The 15,079-nt window shown below is 33.3% G+C and overlaps 1 long non-coding RNA gene across 1 annotated transcript; it reads right to left on the bottom strand.

The window, feature by feature from the left end:
- Window positions 1-9,719: 9,719 nt before the first annotated feature.
- LOC147482584 (uncharacterized) lies at window positions 9,720-14,868 on the bottom strand. Its single transcript, XR_015206973.1, has 3 exons — window positions 14,601-14,868; window positions 14,112-14,212; window positions 9,720-10,229 (listed from the first exon to the last, which is right to left on the bottom strand). It is a non-coding gene; the product is annotated as an uncharacterized LOC147482584 (long non-coding RNA).
- Window positions 14,869-15,079: the final 211 nt, after the last annotated feature.

Genomic DNA, 15,079 nt, shown 5'->3' with positions numbered 1-15,079 from the left:
ATACGGACCCTTCGCCACCAAAGATGTCACATGTCACGAATTTGACCCCTACAAATAATAATAATAATAAGTCTTTGTTTAGTAACCCCAAAACACCAAAAACAGTCATCAATGTAATTTCATTATCTAAATTCCAACACTTTACCAAAAAAAAATTATCTAAATTCCAACAAGTCAAAAATTGTGACGAAATACTGAGGCTTTACAAGCAGTACTTCACTTCTTATCTAATTGTGGGGAAACGAGATGCCTCTTTCATGCCAAATACATGTTCAGAATAAATTCTTATTGGAAAAAAAAATATCAAACGTTTCCAAGAAAAGTCTACGCTAAAACCCACCGAAAGAGGAGTTGAGTTTTTTAGGCGGTTAAATTCGAAACCACAAAGATAGTTTTTTCTGTTTCTGGACACATCTGAAATAATGGGACATGTTTTTTGCGTTCATGTGGCTGAACTCACAAGTTAAACATGACATATGCAATAGAATATTAACAGCAACAATTTGCTACTAATAATAATAATGGGGTGTCATGTGAGTATGGGTGTTAGTATCTTAACCGGAATGTTAGGATCCGTTTAACCGAACTTGAACCTGAACCTGAACCTGAACCTGAACCGAAACTGAAAAAAAATAGTAGTTAAAATTCCTATTTTTAAGAACATATAAAAATGGGTGGGACTGGACCAATTAGAACCATAACCAAGTGGTTTTTTAAACAAAAGAAGTGAACCAAAATTGGAACCGCACCACAACCAAGTGTTATAGTACTTTTAGCATAATTTTTTTGAAATAAAACATATAAAAACTTAAGACATTCATTTATAACTAGTTTGTAGGCCCGTGCATACGCACCGGCTCTTTTGAAAATATTTAGATTTTTTTTTAGAAAATTAGGACTACCATTTTAGTTGCTAACCCGTTTTAAATTTCTAACAAATTATTTTAATTAAGTTTTAAAAACCCATTTTTTTCGATTGGGAGAGAAATCATATTTTAATGGGAAAATAATTCCCGTTTTAATTAGATATGCTAGACTTTTCCTTTTCAATAGGGGAGGAATTCCCATTTTAATAGGAGAATGATTATCGTTTTAATTAGAAGTGCTAGAATTTGTTTTAATAGGAGATGAATTCTCATTTTAATAGAAGATTACGTGAAATTTTAATAGAGCTTGAAAAATACCCCTTGTGGAAGTTTTAATATTAAGAATTTAAGACTAGTTTGTAGGCCCGTGCATACGCACCGGCTCTTTTGATTACCGTTTTAATTTTTTAACAAATTGTTTTAAATTAAATTTTAATTAAGTTTTAAAAACCCATTTTTTCAATTGGGAGAGAGATCTTGTTTTAATAGAAGAATAATTCTCGTTTTAATTAGATATATTAGATTTTCCCTTTTCAATAGGGGAGGAATTCACATTTTAATAGGAAAATGATTCCCGCTTTAATTATAAGTACTAGAATTTGTTTTAATAGGAGAGAAATTTCCGTTATAATAGGATTCCCATTTTTCAAATAGAAGAGAAATTCCCGTTTTAATAGGAGATAACGTAGAATTTTAATAGAGCTCGAAAAATACCCATTGTGGGAGCTTTAATATTAAGATATAGATTTAGATTTAGAAATTCTGTAATATATTTGTTAGTGTAATCCTACCTATATTAATATCCGCTTTCTCCCAAGATGCTTTAGCCATAAAATAGTGAAAAAATAATTATTTTCATGTGTTTATCTTAAAATCAAAAGTTTTAAAATATTTATTTGAAAAATAATTATTTGCCTTCTTACCAAACTAACCCTGAATTTGGCCTCGCTCTCTAATTTAATATAAATTAAAATTGTCCTTTCATGTGTTATGCTAAAAAAAAAACAAAGCTCTTATTTCATTATTTCAAATGTAATAAAAAAAAACAAATTCTAAAAAACAGTGGATTAGTTAATTGATATGTATTAGTTATTGGATATGGATATGGATATGTATTAGTTAATAGATATAGATATGTATTAGTTAATAGATATTGATATGGATTTTATTGATATGAATATGTTAAACTTATGTATATATGATGGGTTTAAGTTAGTGTAATATAAAAAGTTGTTATAGTATTAAACATTATAAATAATTTGAAAGTATAGGTAACAACCTTAAAGATATGGTTTTACTTCACATATTATTTAATGATATAATTACTTGCATCTATTTTTGAAAAGTGACTTGTTCATGGGTTATTTTTGTGTTTTTAGTACATGTTTTCTTAACAAAACCAATAAAAAAAAATGTTTGTAAGAGTGAATCTCTTAAGAACCCAAAATGAAATGAAGAACCGGAACGGGTGGATATGGTAAGGTTCTACGATTTTAAAGAAACACTAATTAAGAACTGGAACCAAAACCAGAACCGCAAAATTAAATGGATTTTAGACTCTTAGTTCATACCTAACTAGGAACCGGACCATTGACACCCCTAATGTGAGTATTTTAATTAAAAGAAAACATATTTATTTAGTCATTTACAACATAGCTAACCCATTCATATATATTGATCTCATTGTAAGCTATACTTCATAAACACATTAGATACCACGATCACATATGTAAATATTTTGAAAAATGAGTATATATAAGACATGAGATTGTATTTAAGAATAAGTGACACCCTGTGTAGGCATGGAGAATGAAAAGGGCATAATAATTGAGATCATGAAATTAAATCATACAAAACAATCTTCACATAACAATTATACACGTGAGTACTTGACATTTGAGTATTTGACAACCATTTTTTTTTGCTAAGGATATGATAATTGTATTAAGAATCAAATGAAAAAAAAAAACATACAGAGATTTTTATTTTTTATTTTGATAGAAAACATAAAATGAAAAAAAAACATACAAAATTTTTTATTTTTTATTTTGATAGAAAACATACAGGGATATTAAGGTTCCAAATATGGCTCAACAAGTTTAAGACATACTAGTGTTACATGACATTTAATTCAGAAATCCATAGTAGCCTAGTAGGTAATTAAAGTCCTTATGCTCTATATATGCTTTCCAAGAAGCTAGTACCTGACAACCATTCTTATAGTTTAGAATTGATCATGTTTTAGTCCGGAAGTCTATTTGATTTCAATTATGTGTAAAATTTAATTGCTGGCCATATTGAATTTGTGAAGCCCGTGTCCCTGTTAAAGACATTGGATTTTCGTATCATTTATATTAGACATAATAACCTAAAAATACAACTAAATACAATGTATTATTTTTCTTGCCTAAAAATATAAGATACTTTCAATTTTTTACAATTGGTATCATCTGTTAAGTTTGAGTCGACGGAATACGATTTGGCCGTTTAAAATAGTCACGTGATTTGCACTCACCAATTTTTTTCAATTGTTTTCAATGAACACCTGTTGAGAAATGGGTTAAAATGACATACTAGTGGAAGTATGTCAGGATGATACATACAAAATATCATCTTGTTAGGCACCGTTATGTCTTGGTTCACACCATTGTTACTGAAATTTCTGGTCAGGATGATACATACAATATAATATCGTATATGTCAGGATAATACATATAATATATCATCGACCCGTAAGTCAGTTTTGTAATCCACTAAATAAGGGATGAAGAGAGAGAAAGAGAGTGAAATAACTTTTTATTTGTGAGAGAGTGAGATAATTTTTTTCTATGGTTTCTAAAGAGTGACAAAATAAAGAGTAGTTCAACTCCCAATAACTCATCAGTCAAAGGACTGTCATACTCATCAGAATCAACAAGTTCAGGTTCATAGCCATCCCCACCCATTGCTTCATAACCAATCCCACCAAATATATCAACACCACCATGCTCATTTTCAGTAACATCATCATGCTCATTTTTAGTAACATCATCATGCTCATTTTCAGTAGGCATTTCAATATTTTCAAGCGGGACATCAACTAAACCACTTGGTTGCTCATTTTTTTTTGCATTTTTTTTTTCGAATTCCTTCTTTCAATCTTCTCTACTCTAATCTCAATGATCTCCTCTTCAGCCTCACTAATATGATCAAGGCTAGCAGCCTCAGATTCAGTGTCAACCTTATAGTCGATCTCTTAGATCCCTCACACTTTCTCTACACAGTGGTAACGATAAAATTCAACAAATGTATAAGCTGAAACAACTTGAATGATTGGACTTATATCGACCATTCTCTAGTGTCTTCATGGGAAAATTGCAATAAAGTTTAAAGAGGTGTCTGTCACCCAACTGATCCACTCTTTTCATAATACTATCATAAGACAACTCTTCTATGTTTACATTTTCATAATATTCAACCTTCTTATTAGCATAATTCAACATAAGTATGGGAGTTAAACTACTATTTATTTTGTCACTCTTTAGAAACCTTAGAAAAAATTTAACTCTCTCACAAAGAAAAAGTTATTTCACTCTCTTTTCATCCATTATATAGTGGGTTAAGTTACAGAACTGACTTATGGGTCGATGATATATTATATGTATTATCCTGACATACACGATATTATATTTTATGTATCATCCTGACCAAAAACCCCATTAACAATGGTGCGAACCAAGACATAACGGTGCCCAATAGGATGATACTCTGTGTGTATCATCCTGACATACTTCCACTATGCCATTTTAACCCATTTCTCAATAGGTGCTCATTGCAAACAATTGAAAAAATGTGGTGTGTGCAAGTCACGTGACTATTTTAAACGGCCAAATCGTATTCCGTCAATTCAAACTTAATGGATAGTACCAATTGTAAAAAAATTGAAAGTATCTTGTATTTTTAGGCAAGAAAAATAATACATTGTATTTAATGTAAAAAACTGCAAAGTATGTTGCATGTATATTTAGGTCATTATGTCTTTATATATATTCTAAGTTAGATATCATGTGCCTTAACTTAATTTTACATTTGGTATGAATATGGAAGACACATAAGAGCATTTGAAATGACCGACATAGAACCCAAATACCAACGAACACTTAAGGTGGGTGCTATGCCCATTAAGTTTAAAATCATTAATTTCATTTGGGCTATTAAAATAACTAGGCTAAGAGTGGTATAAATCCTTGATTTCAGTTGGTTAAAAGAAACATAATCAACATCTCGGTGGTTTCATAGTTTAAAATCCGAACGGATAATATCATTGTCACCAAGTTCGGCATTTTTTTGAAAAAAACGCGTTTAAAACCCAAGATATTGGCAAGGCATCTGGTTCCAGTTTAAAACCCGTTTTAAACGCGTTTTAAACTTAAAAAACGTTTAAAACTCGAGATTTTGAAAATCTCCCGTTTAATTTTTTTTAATCTAAAAGAAAACACGAAGAAGAAAAAGGGATTTTGGAGTTTACCTTTTTGAAGAGTGGGCGTTAGATTGACTTATTGAGACAGTTTTATTTTGTTTTGGACTATTAATAATTAATTATAAATTTTAAAGTTATTAACTTATTTGTAGAACTTGATTATGCCATTATGGTTGGTAATTAGTAGTATCTTATTTAGAGTCGTGTTTTAGTACTGAATCTAAAACTTCTAGTATTTAGATAAGTAATGATAATTTGATACTTTTATGTATTTGAATTTTCTTTCATTTGTATTATTTTTATTTTTATTTTATGTGTCAATTCTTTTTTCTACTCTTATAAAAAAATCAAATTCTTTATCTATTATATTCTTTATCATTGGTTTTTACCGTTTCTTTTACGTATTGTACGTATTATACGTTTTAAACCCGTTTTTTATGCCCTACGTTTTTTTACGTTTTTATTTTCATTTTTTTCCCGAGACGTTCCGTTTAAAACACGAACTAAGTTTTTTTCAAATACACCATTTTAAACCCGTACCGTACTTGGTGACAATGGATAATATAGTCGTATTATATTAGTATGTCATTTGAATTATTAGGGATACTGGCATCCGTAAAGACGGTTTTCAGTGTTTGTTACCTAGTTACAGAAGCAACGTTGTACATATTTTGCTTTTGATGTTGGCTGTGTTTATGGCACCGGGATGGCTCATGAAGAAGTCGAATCGGAGTTGTCCAGAATCAAATCTCCTCTTCCTTTGAAGTGAATGACTTATATACGGAAGGAATATGGCCCACTCCTCATTTCCATTGTTCGAACCAAATGAGGGGGATAGATAACGTGAAAGACGGTAGTGCAAGTTCTTAAAAAGTAATATATTCAATTTTGGTCTTAGGAAAACTCAAGGGTTACTTTTGTGTTTTCATCACATAAAGGGCAGCTGAGTCTTTTTATTTCTCTTGACCGCAAATATAACGGTCACTAATGTTTGACTTGGATGCATTATGTTCTTAGGGGAGGGGTAGTAAATCTCTTAAAGACATCCCTTATTTTGGATTTTATGGTGTTCTCCACTCAACTGTTATAAATATTACATATGTTCACTTCGTTGATGTTTTACTGAATGCTATAAGATGTGACTTGAAGTTTACTTCTATCACATTTTCCTCATGACTACACTATGCTTGTTTGTCAAATGGCAACGAAAAGTTGGTGCAAACAATAAATAATGCATGGCATCATCAACGCAATTGCTAAATCCATTGTGACACATCAACAAAACTTGACAGAAAACAATTGCTACATTCATGTTATGTTTCATCCCATTTTGCTCTTTATTTCTATTTTTCAATTGAGAAAGGAGAAGTTGTCCCGTTTACAATTGTTTGCCCTTTGAAATTCCACTTTTCTCCCCTAATTCATAAAAGATCATTTATCTAAAGAGAACCCATTATGGTTTTTCACTATGTGTGGGGGTCTATGAATTTTTCTTTTTTAATTTCTATTTTCAATTGAGACGAGACTTGTTTAAAATTCATATATACCAAGCAATTTCAAAACTTACAATTTCAAATTCTTAAAATTTCTAAATATATGGAAATCTCAAGTTTCTGCCCCCTACAGAAACTTACAATTCCTTGATTTTGGGGATCTGAGGTTTCCATTTCAGTGCATAAAAGATTGCCAAACAGGGTAATTCTTAATTTTCATAAATATACTATGAATTCCACCCTAAATTCATGGTTGCCAATCACACCCTTAGGGATGTATGGTTTGTTGCTGCTATCTCAGCTCATGCATGGTCTTTGTGTGGAAGTCAAGATACAAAATTGTGTATAAAAAGAGTAAGGCCAACAACGCCTAAGTATGACTCCAAATTAAACAAGCTATCATTTTAGCTTACTGTAAACCAGATGGGCATATGAACAGTACTTGTCAAGACTTAGCTATTTTACATAGCCTTGGGCTCCAATCAAGGCTTAGAAGAGCTCCCAACATCCATGAATATATGATATTGGCTCCCTCCTCCACCAAGCATAATGAAAGCTAATATTGATAGGTCATGTCGAGGCAATCTTGGCATTGCGAGTTAGGGAGTAATCTTTAGAGATTATGATGGTAATGTTCACTGTACTCTATGTAGTTGAATGCAAAGCAATTGTATACTGTATAACCAAAGCCGTAGAATTAGGATGGACTAAGCTTTGAGTTCAGACGGACTCTACAACATTGATAGCAACATTTCAACACAACCAAGCTCATTGGTAGTGCATGGGTGATGGTGCCTTAAAAAATGTAACGAGGAGACTTGCACAGTAGTGCCTTCGATTTTAATGATTTTTTTTTAAACAGATAAGAGGGTTAGGCTAACCCTTGGGCCTGCATTAGAATCTAATATATACCTTACCTCTAACATCATTAGCTACAAGTTCAGCTAATATGGAGTCTAGGGGGTGTTACATACAAAATGTTCATCAGGAAAAAAGGATAAACTAAGCTAGCTAAGTAGTCAACACTACTATTTACCTCATGATATACATGACAGAACCTAACCTCAGTTAGGAGTGTTACTATCTTTTTTATAGTTTCTACCACATTCAAACAGTACCATGGCGCTCTCTCATTTCCTTTTAGAATTTGGATTGCTCTTAGAGAGTTAGAACACAGTTGAACCTATCTGAATTCAATCTGATGGGCATAAGGAGAGTCCAACTTCTATTGCTTTCAACTCCTGATATAGGAATGACTTCCTTGTTCCTCCTCCAGAGTAGGTTTAAATTACTTGCCCTTATTGATTAGTTGTTAAGCCACCAAACCCCACTCTCTTATCAGTAACAGAGTCGTCTGCATTAAATTTTACAAAACTTGGTGGAAGTAGCTTCCATTTGCAGAGAATTGGATTCCTAGTCTTATATTTTACTTGTATATTAAGTCTTGTGAGCAAGACTCTGATTTCAACTCCATCAATGATAGAATCTATTTTGATATTGAGATATAGTTTCATATCATTCAGAATGGTATTGGTAAGATGTTGCCAAGTTGTTGTTTGATTATGAAACCTCCTATTATTCCTCTATGTATGTCCAAAGATAGCTTATAGTTGCACAAACATATGCCCTGTAAAGTTAATCCTTTGGAGTTTTCCTTCTGCAGAGATTTATAATGTTGCACCACTCTTCATTTGAACCTTTTAAAATGCTTCCCATGCCCATGGCTTCCTTCACTCTTGACTACACACTTAAAAGTAGTGGTAGTTAAAAAACAGATGCTTGGAATTTTCTCTTTCACTATTAATTATAGAAACAACACTAGGAAGTATTCAAGATCTTTTTGTGCCTTAATCTATCCTGAGTAGGTAGACTGCTCGAAAATAGTTGCCACCCATTGAATGAATGTTTTGGCAGTACTAGTTTTCCCTATACTAACTTATACTAGTTAGGATTCAATATTTTCTTTCTGAGGTCATGATATGTCGCTTAAGAAGAATACACTCCTAATGGTGATGACAACCATATTACTCTGTCTTCTTGCAAATGGCCATTAATCTCAGTATGAAGGTTTGATTATTGATTTCTTTCTAGCAGGTTGTAAATTAGCTGGTTCCAACCTCCATTTTCAATGAGAGAGTTGACCTTTGCATCCAAAGGGAGTGATAGAAGATTTCTTGTTTCTTATGAATGAAGTGGTGAGTCAGCCAAACACCAAGGATCATGCCAAAGAAACGTTTACTCACTAGTTGAAATGTTGTATTTTAAAATCTTTCTAACATGTTTTCTATGTTTCAAGATGCATCTCCATGTCCACAAGCAGTCTCTAGGTGTAGGCATTGTCCAGAAGAAATTCTCTTTAATGTGCTCTGCCCAAGTCCATGAAATCCAAATGCTAGGATATTTACTAGAGATTTTGTAAATAAGACCACAATATGAGGCTTTATTCCAAATACCATGGTCTTGAATACCTAAGCCTCCCTCATTTTTTGGATATTGTAGATTCTCTCTACTTGATGATGCATCTTATTTCCCATATTTGGACAACTCCATAAAAAATTTGTGCAAGTCTTTGAAATCATGGTTAGAACACCTTTTGGAAGTATGAAAGTTTGAGCCCAGTATATATGAAAGCCAATAAGCACTGAGATGATGAGTTGCAATCTTCCTACATGACTCAAGAATCTATTCTTTTAATTATCAATTCTTGCAGTTGTCTTTTCCACCAGTGGAAGGCAATATTTTACACGTATCCTTGCTAAGACAAGGGGAAAGCCTAGGTATTTTATTGGAGGGGAGACAATCTGCATTCCTAAAAGTTGAGCAAGATGAGTATTGTCTTCTTGTGAAAGCCCTCCAGCAAGCATAGAAGACTTACTCAGATTCAATTTCAATCCTGTTGATAAAGAGAAGTCATCAAGTATGATTTTTAGTGCCATGATTGAGTATTTTTTTTTTCCTCTTATAAAGATCAGTACATCATCTGCAAGACACGTGTGTGATTTGCAATCTCTTTCAAGTAAGGTGGGGCTGTTAAAAGATTTTTGTTGTAATCCCTCAAGTAATAAAGAGTTGAGAATCTCCATTACTATGACAAAAAGATATGGTGACATGGGGTCATCCTGCCTCAGACCTTTCATTCTTTTGAAGAATCCCAGTGGTTCACCATTGAAAATAAGAGAGTAAAAAGGAGTGGTGTAGTAGACTTTAATCCATCCTTTGAACTTAGTGGGAAAACCCATTCTGTCAAGCATGAAGGAGATAGTCTGCCAATGCACAGAATTAAAAGCTTTTTGGAGGTCCACTTTGATGGTGCATCTAGGAGTGCCATGTTTTCTTGAGTAGCTTCTGAGCATCTCATGAGCAAGCAGGAGGTTGTCTTGTATTGCTCTTCCTGGGACAAAAGTGGATTGGCTAGGAGCCACCAAGTCATATATAACATGCTTAAGTCTACTAGTAATGACCTTAGTGAAGCATTTGTATATAACATTAGTACATGAAATAGGTCGATAGTCACCTACTTTGGATGGATTTTTCACTTAAGTATTAAACAAATGAAAGTTGAGTTAATACTCTTAGGAATAAAAGAGTGAAGGAATATGTACTTGACAGCTTTGATGTAAAATGCTCTTATCACTCTCTAGCATTTTTTGAAAAAGAAGGCATTGTAGCAATCAGGGCCAGGTGCTTTGTTGTTATGTTCCTCGAATAATGCCTCTTTTATTTCTTCCTTAGTTACTAGTAAATCCATCTCAATTTGTTGTTGTTGTTGTTGTAGAGTGCCTGAGTCTTCCAAATTATGGAAGAATTCCTCATCTATATTGTTTTGATCTTGTGTGCCCATCAACTCTTTGTAATAGGTTAGAAATGCTTCAGAAACAGTGTTAGGACCATTTAGATTCTCTCCTTGCTCAGTCACAACAAACTAGATATAGTTCTTTCCCTTTTTCTCCTTTATGGCATTAAAGAAATATGTATTACACCCGTCCCCAAACTCTAACCAATCACAATTAGTTTTCTGTGTTAGGTCCACATGCTCCATCTTAAAGAATTCTATGTATTTGCTTCTTGCCTACTTTCTCGAGATAAGCTAAGTGGGAGTTTTGAGGATCCAACTGTAGTTGTAGCTGAAGAGTGTGCATGTCTTCTCTAGGTTCCTTTACTCTTCCATATAATCTTGAGAATTTGTCTTTCAACCATCTTTTTAGAGCTTTTTGAGTTATGCAAGTTTAGAGTAAAGGATAAAAACTGGTGTGCTATAGAACTGTTTGTCCCATACAGTGGTGAGTACTTTATGAAAGTTAGGATGCAAAACCCATTTGTTACAAAATCTGAAAGGTAAATGGATTTTCTTATAGTCACACCAGTTAACTAACATTAAAGAGTGATTAGAGATATCAGGTGGAGTGAAAGATACTTCAGTTAAGAAGTTGTTGTTCTATGTTGCATTTACTAGAACTCTATTAATCTTTGACATTTTCCTGTGTATACCTTCTATATTATTGAACCATGTGTAAAAGAAACATGTGTACTTCATGTCAGAGAGCCCAGCTGAAATCACACAATCTATAAAGTCTTTCACTTCTTTAAGATGAACAACATCACAACCAACTCTTTCATTTGTGTACAAAGCATTATTGAAGCCCCCCATTAAACACCAAGGCTTAAAGATGCAGTTCTACATACCTTTCAAAATGCCCCATAAAGCTTTTCTTTCATAGGAGTCATTACTTGCATATATCACCGATAGTTCAAAAACTTGGGCTGAAGATATGATCTTTACTGAAACGTGATTATGTTGCCTGCTTTCTGCCACTTTCATTACATCTATATAAATAGGGTCCCAGCAAATTCATACTTTACCACTAGGATCGCTCTCATAGTTATGGTAAAACTTCCATCCGGGGCAACATAGGTTGCTGATATACTCAAAATTTTCTTTTTTCACTTGTCTCTACAAGCCCAAACAGACATACATTATGTTACTTCCTAATCTTATTAACCTTTATAGCTTTTTGTCGTATATTTATTCCTCTGACATTCCAAGTTGCTATCTTATTCATCATTAAAGATTAAGAAATGTTCTTACTATCCCTCTTGGCCTTAGTTTTTTAACTTCCTATTCTTCTTTGTTTTATGTCAGTCAGTGGTATATGAGAGTTCTAATGAGTAATTAGATATTTATTTTTTACAGAAATTCCATTGACTGGTGGGGATACCAACATGCCAACTATTTTTGATCCTTCATCTGATTCAGTTAGGTGGTCTGAGATACTATATTAAAAAAAAAAAGGTTAGGTGGTCTGAGAAATATTCTTTCGCAAGCTCTTCTTCACTTATAGAAAGGTTGCCTTCCTACTGAACTGATTTTCTCTTGATAGAACAAGCATTCACCTCTTCAACATCTTCTTCCGGGACCCCCACTTCCTCTTCAGTGAGATGAATAAGTTCAATAGGCTCAAAATTTGTTTGCACCTCTTCAAAATATAATGTTCATCTTGTTGTCCTTCAGATTCTTTCCTAGTAATAACATTTACTTATGTGACTATCTCCATGTTATTTAGATTTGTGTCATCTGCATCTTCCATGATTTCATCTTCTAGTGGCATTAAAGCCTTAAATCTTTTTGTTGCATGTACTGCTGCATGAATTATTACTTGAGATCCTCTCACAGTAGGCTCTGCATTTGCATTTTCTTTTTCTATATATTTAAGTGTGTGAGCACTGTCATCAGGTAAGATAACCGGTGAGTCTTTAGATTGGCCTTCAGCTATAATTGGAGTTCCATCCTGATCTCTCACACTACTTGTCTGGCCGTTTTGCACATTCTTTTTGGGAGTCCATCTCATATTATGTTTCTTCTGTCTGACAGCATGTGAGTTGTTCACCTGTTTCTTCCTAGCTGGTTCATCTTGAATGGTTGTTGTCTTATCCTTATTCTTTGGACATTTTGCATCTGAATGACCAAAGACATTGCAAGAATTGCATAATTCCGGTTCCCACTCATATTCAAGCCATATATCAACAGTATCTCCCTCCCCAAGATCCACTGTAATATGACTAGGAAACTTGAACTTAGTATCTACTACAACAAAGACCCTATCATATGATATACGTGCTATGCTTGCAATTGCTTCATCCATACAAATTGGCTCACCAATAATATTGGAGACAAAATCAATCCCAGTTTTTGTTCATAGATGCTTTGGGATATCCATCTTTACCCAAATGGGAGGAGCCTTGATCCTATTTCTATATTTTTCCACAACTAGAGACCAGGGTCTCACAACAAAGATCCGTCCAACAAGAAAGAGAGGGTCATGGTCAATGATCAATTGTTTATCTTCATTGTTAATAAACTTAAAGTAAAACAGGTTTTTATCTACTATCATATCAAATCCTCCTTTTAACTTCCATTGTTTTGTACTGCTTCTTTAACAAAAGGATAAGAGAGTCTCTTTTCTACGAAGAAACCCACTATGTAGTCTTTCCCTAGATCAAGTCCTTCATTTATAATCTCTTGAGGAACCTTTGCAATACCATTTGAGAAAGAATGGTGTACCTTTGAGAGCTTAGGTTGAATTCTAGACTTCTTACTCTTGTTGAACAATGAGCTCCATGATAGACAAATCATTGTGTTAGGGTTTTCGATTTGAGAAGTAGCTCGATCCGTTGCAACAATACCATTTGTTGGGGATTTCAGGTGGAGTCTCCATGATCTTTTGATGTTTTAGTCAACGACAACCCTCCCCGGGAAACATCAGTCAAAAATTGCCAAAAGAGGCAATATTCCCTCGAAACAGTACTTTTAAACTAAAAATACTTAAAAGCTTTTGAAAAGATCTTTTTACCCTTGCGCTCTCACAATAGGTAATGATTCCTTCATTGTAACCGTTTCTTTTGCTTAATACAAAGTATCCTTAAAAAACAAAAACAAACAAATTCATACACCATAAATCACTCCATTTAAATTTTTAATAAAAAAAAGTATATTTTTTTAAATTTTGACCCGTCCCTTAAATTGTCATGGCCGAGCCACTGCTATAAATTTGAGGAAAATGGTTTTGATTTTGGCAATTGCTGAGATAGAAACGAGGATTTGGCAGTGCATTGATGGACACCAAAATTGTCAAATAAATTGCTACTTGACACATTATTAGAAATGGAATATAGCAGTGCGTTGATGATGAGCAAAAATGGAAATTTGGCACTGCCAAAATGAACAGACCAATGGGAAAATAGCAATGACCGTTAGTAATGCTCTTACATATATATGAAAGCGCACACATCCAGTACCTTATCGCATTTGCTTGGCTTGAGAAGCTCGCACTAGAGAAAGAACCTGAATCTTGATAGTTGCATACTAGCGAATAGTGCTCCTAAATAGGAAGGCGGATCTGAAAGATAAAAGAAGGAACAAGTCTTTATGGGAACAATGTGTAATAAACCCTAGACATCTTCAGAATTTCATACTCATATATAGCAATGAAAAGACATTTAATTGATCTATGTAATCAAAAACAGGTTTTAGTGCATCATTTTACATAAAACCAAATCTAATGATGTCTCGGTAATCATTTGGAAAATACATTGTAATGTGAAGTATGAATTTATTGGTTACTTGAATAATCTGAACACACAAAATTTATTGCGACCTCGAAATATATTTCCAGTATACTAGAGGTTAAAAGTTGAAGCAGTAACAACTATCTTTATCAAAAAAAAAAAAAAAAAGTTGAAGCAGTGGCATCCCGCATCCAAAAAGGAGAAACAAAGTATACTTACAAGTTGAAAGACCTCCTGGAAGTAGTGTAAACGATGAATGGAACCCAATAATTACTTGAAGGGACACGACCACGCGAGGTATATATAATTATATACTCTTTGTCTTTTTTAGAAAATCATAGATGACCATTTTAGCTGATGATAGCTTATTTTTTTAGAAAATCATAGATGAAATCACTTATATTGTCTGGTTCAGAAAATATAATACAAACCTACAACCACTATGTTATCAGTTTGACGGTCTTGTAGAATATGATTAGATTCTGGATTTCTGGAATCAACCCGTGAATCTATATAACCTAGCCAAAATAACATTGTTTGAAACTATTCTCCAAATAAATATTTCTTGAACAATGACATTTCGTCATTTATATAGATGAAAACGACCTGTGACCCAAAATTAAATCATTAGGATATGACCGTAACTAAGACCTATCCCAGTATGGATCACACCGTACGTGTCTTGTTTGGGATTGCCA

This window comes from Coptis chinensis, chromosome 8 (assembly GCF_015680905.1).
Source record: "Coptis chinensis isolate HL-2020 chromosome 8, ASM1568090v1, whole genome shotgun sequence".
In the NCBI taxonomy this organism is placed as follows: domain Eukaryota; kingdom Viridiplantae; phylum Streptophyta; class Magnoliopsida; order Ranunculales; family Ranunculaceae; genus Coptis; species Coptis chinensis.
Note: the sequence above shows the minus strand (reverse complement) of the source record. Positions and strands in the feature narration are given on the sequence as shown.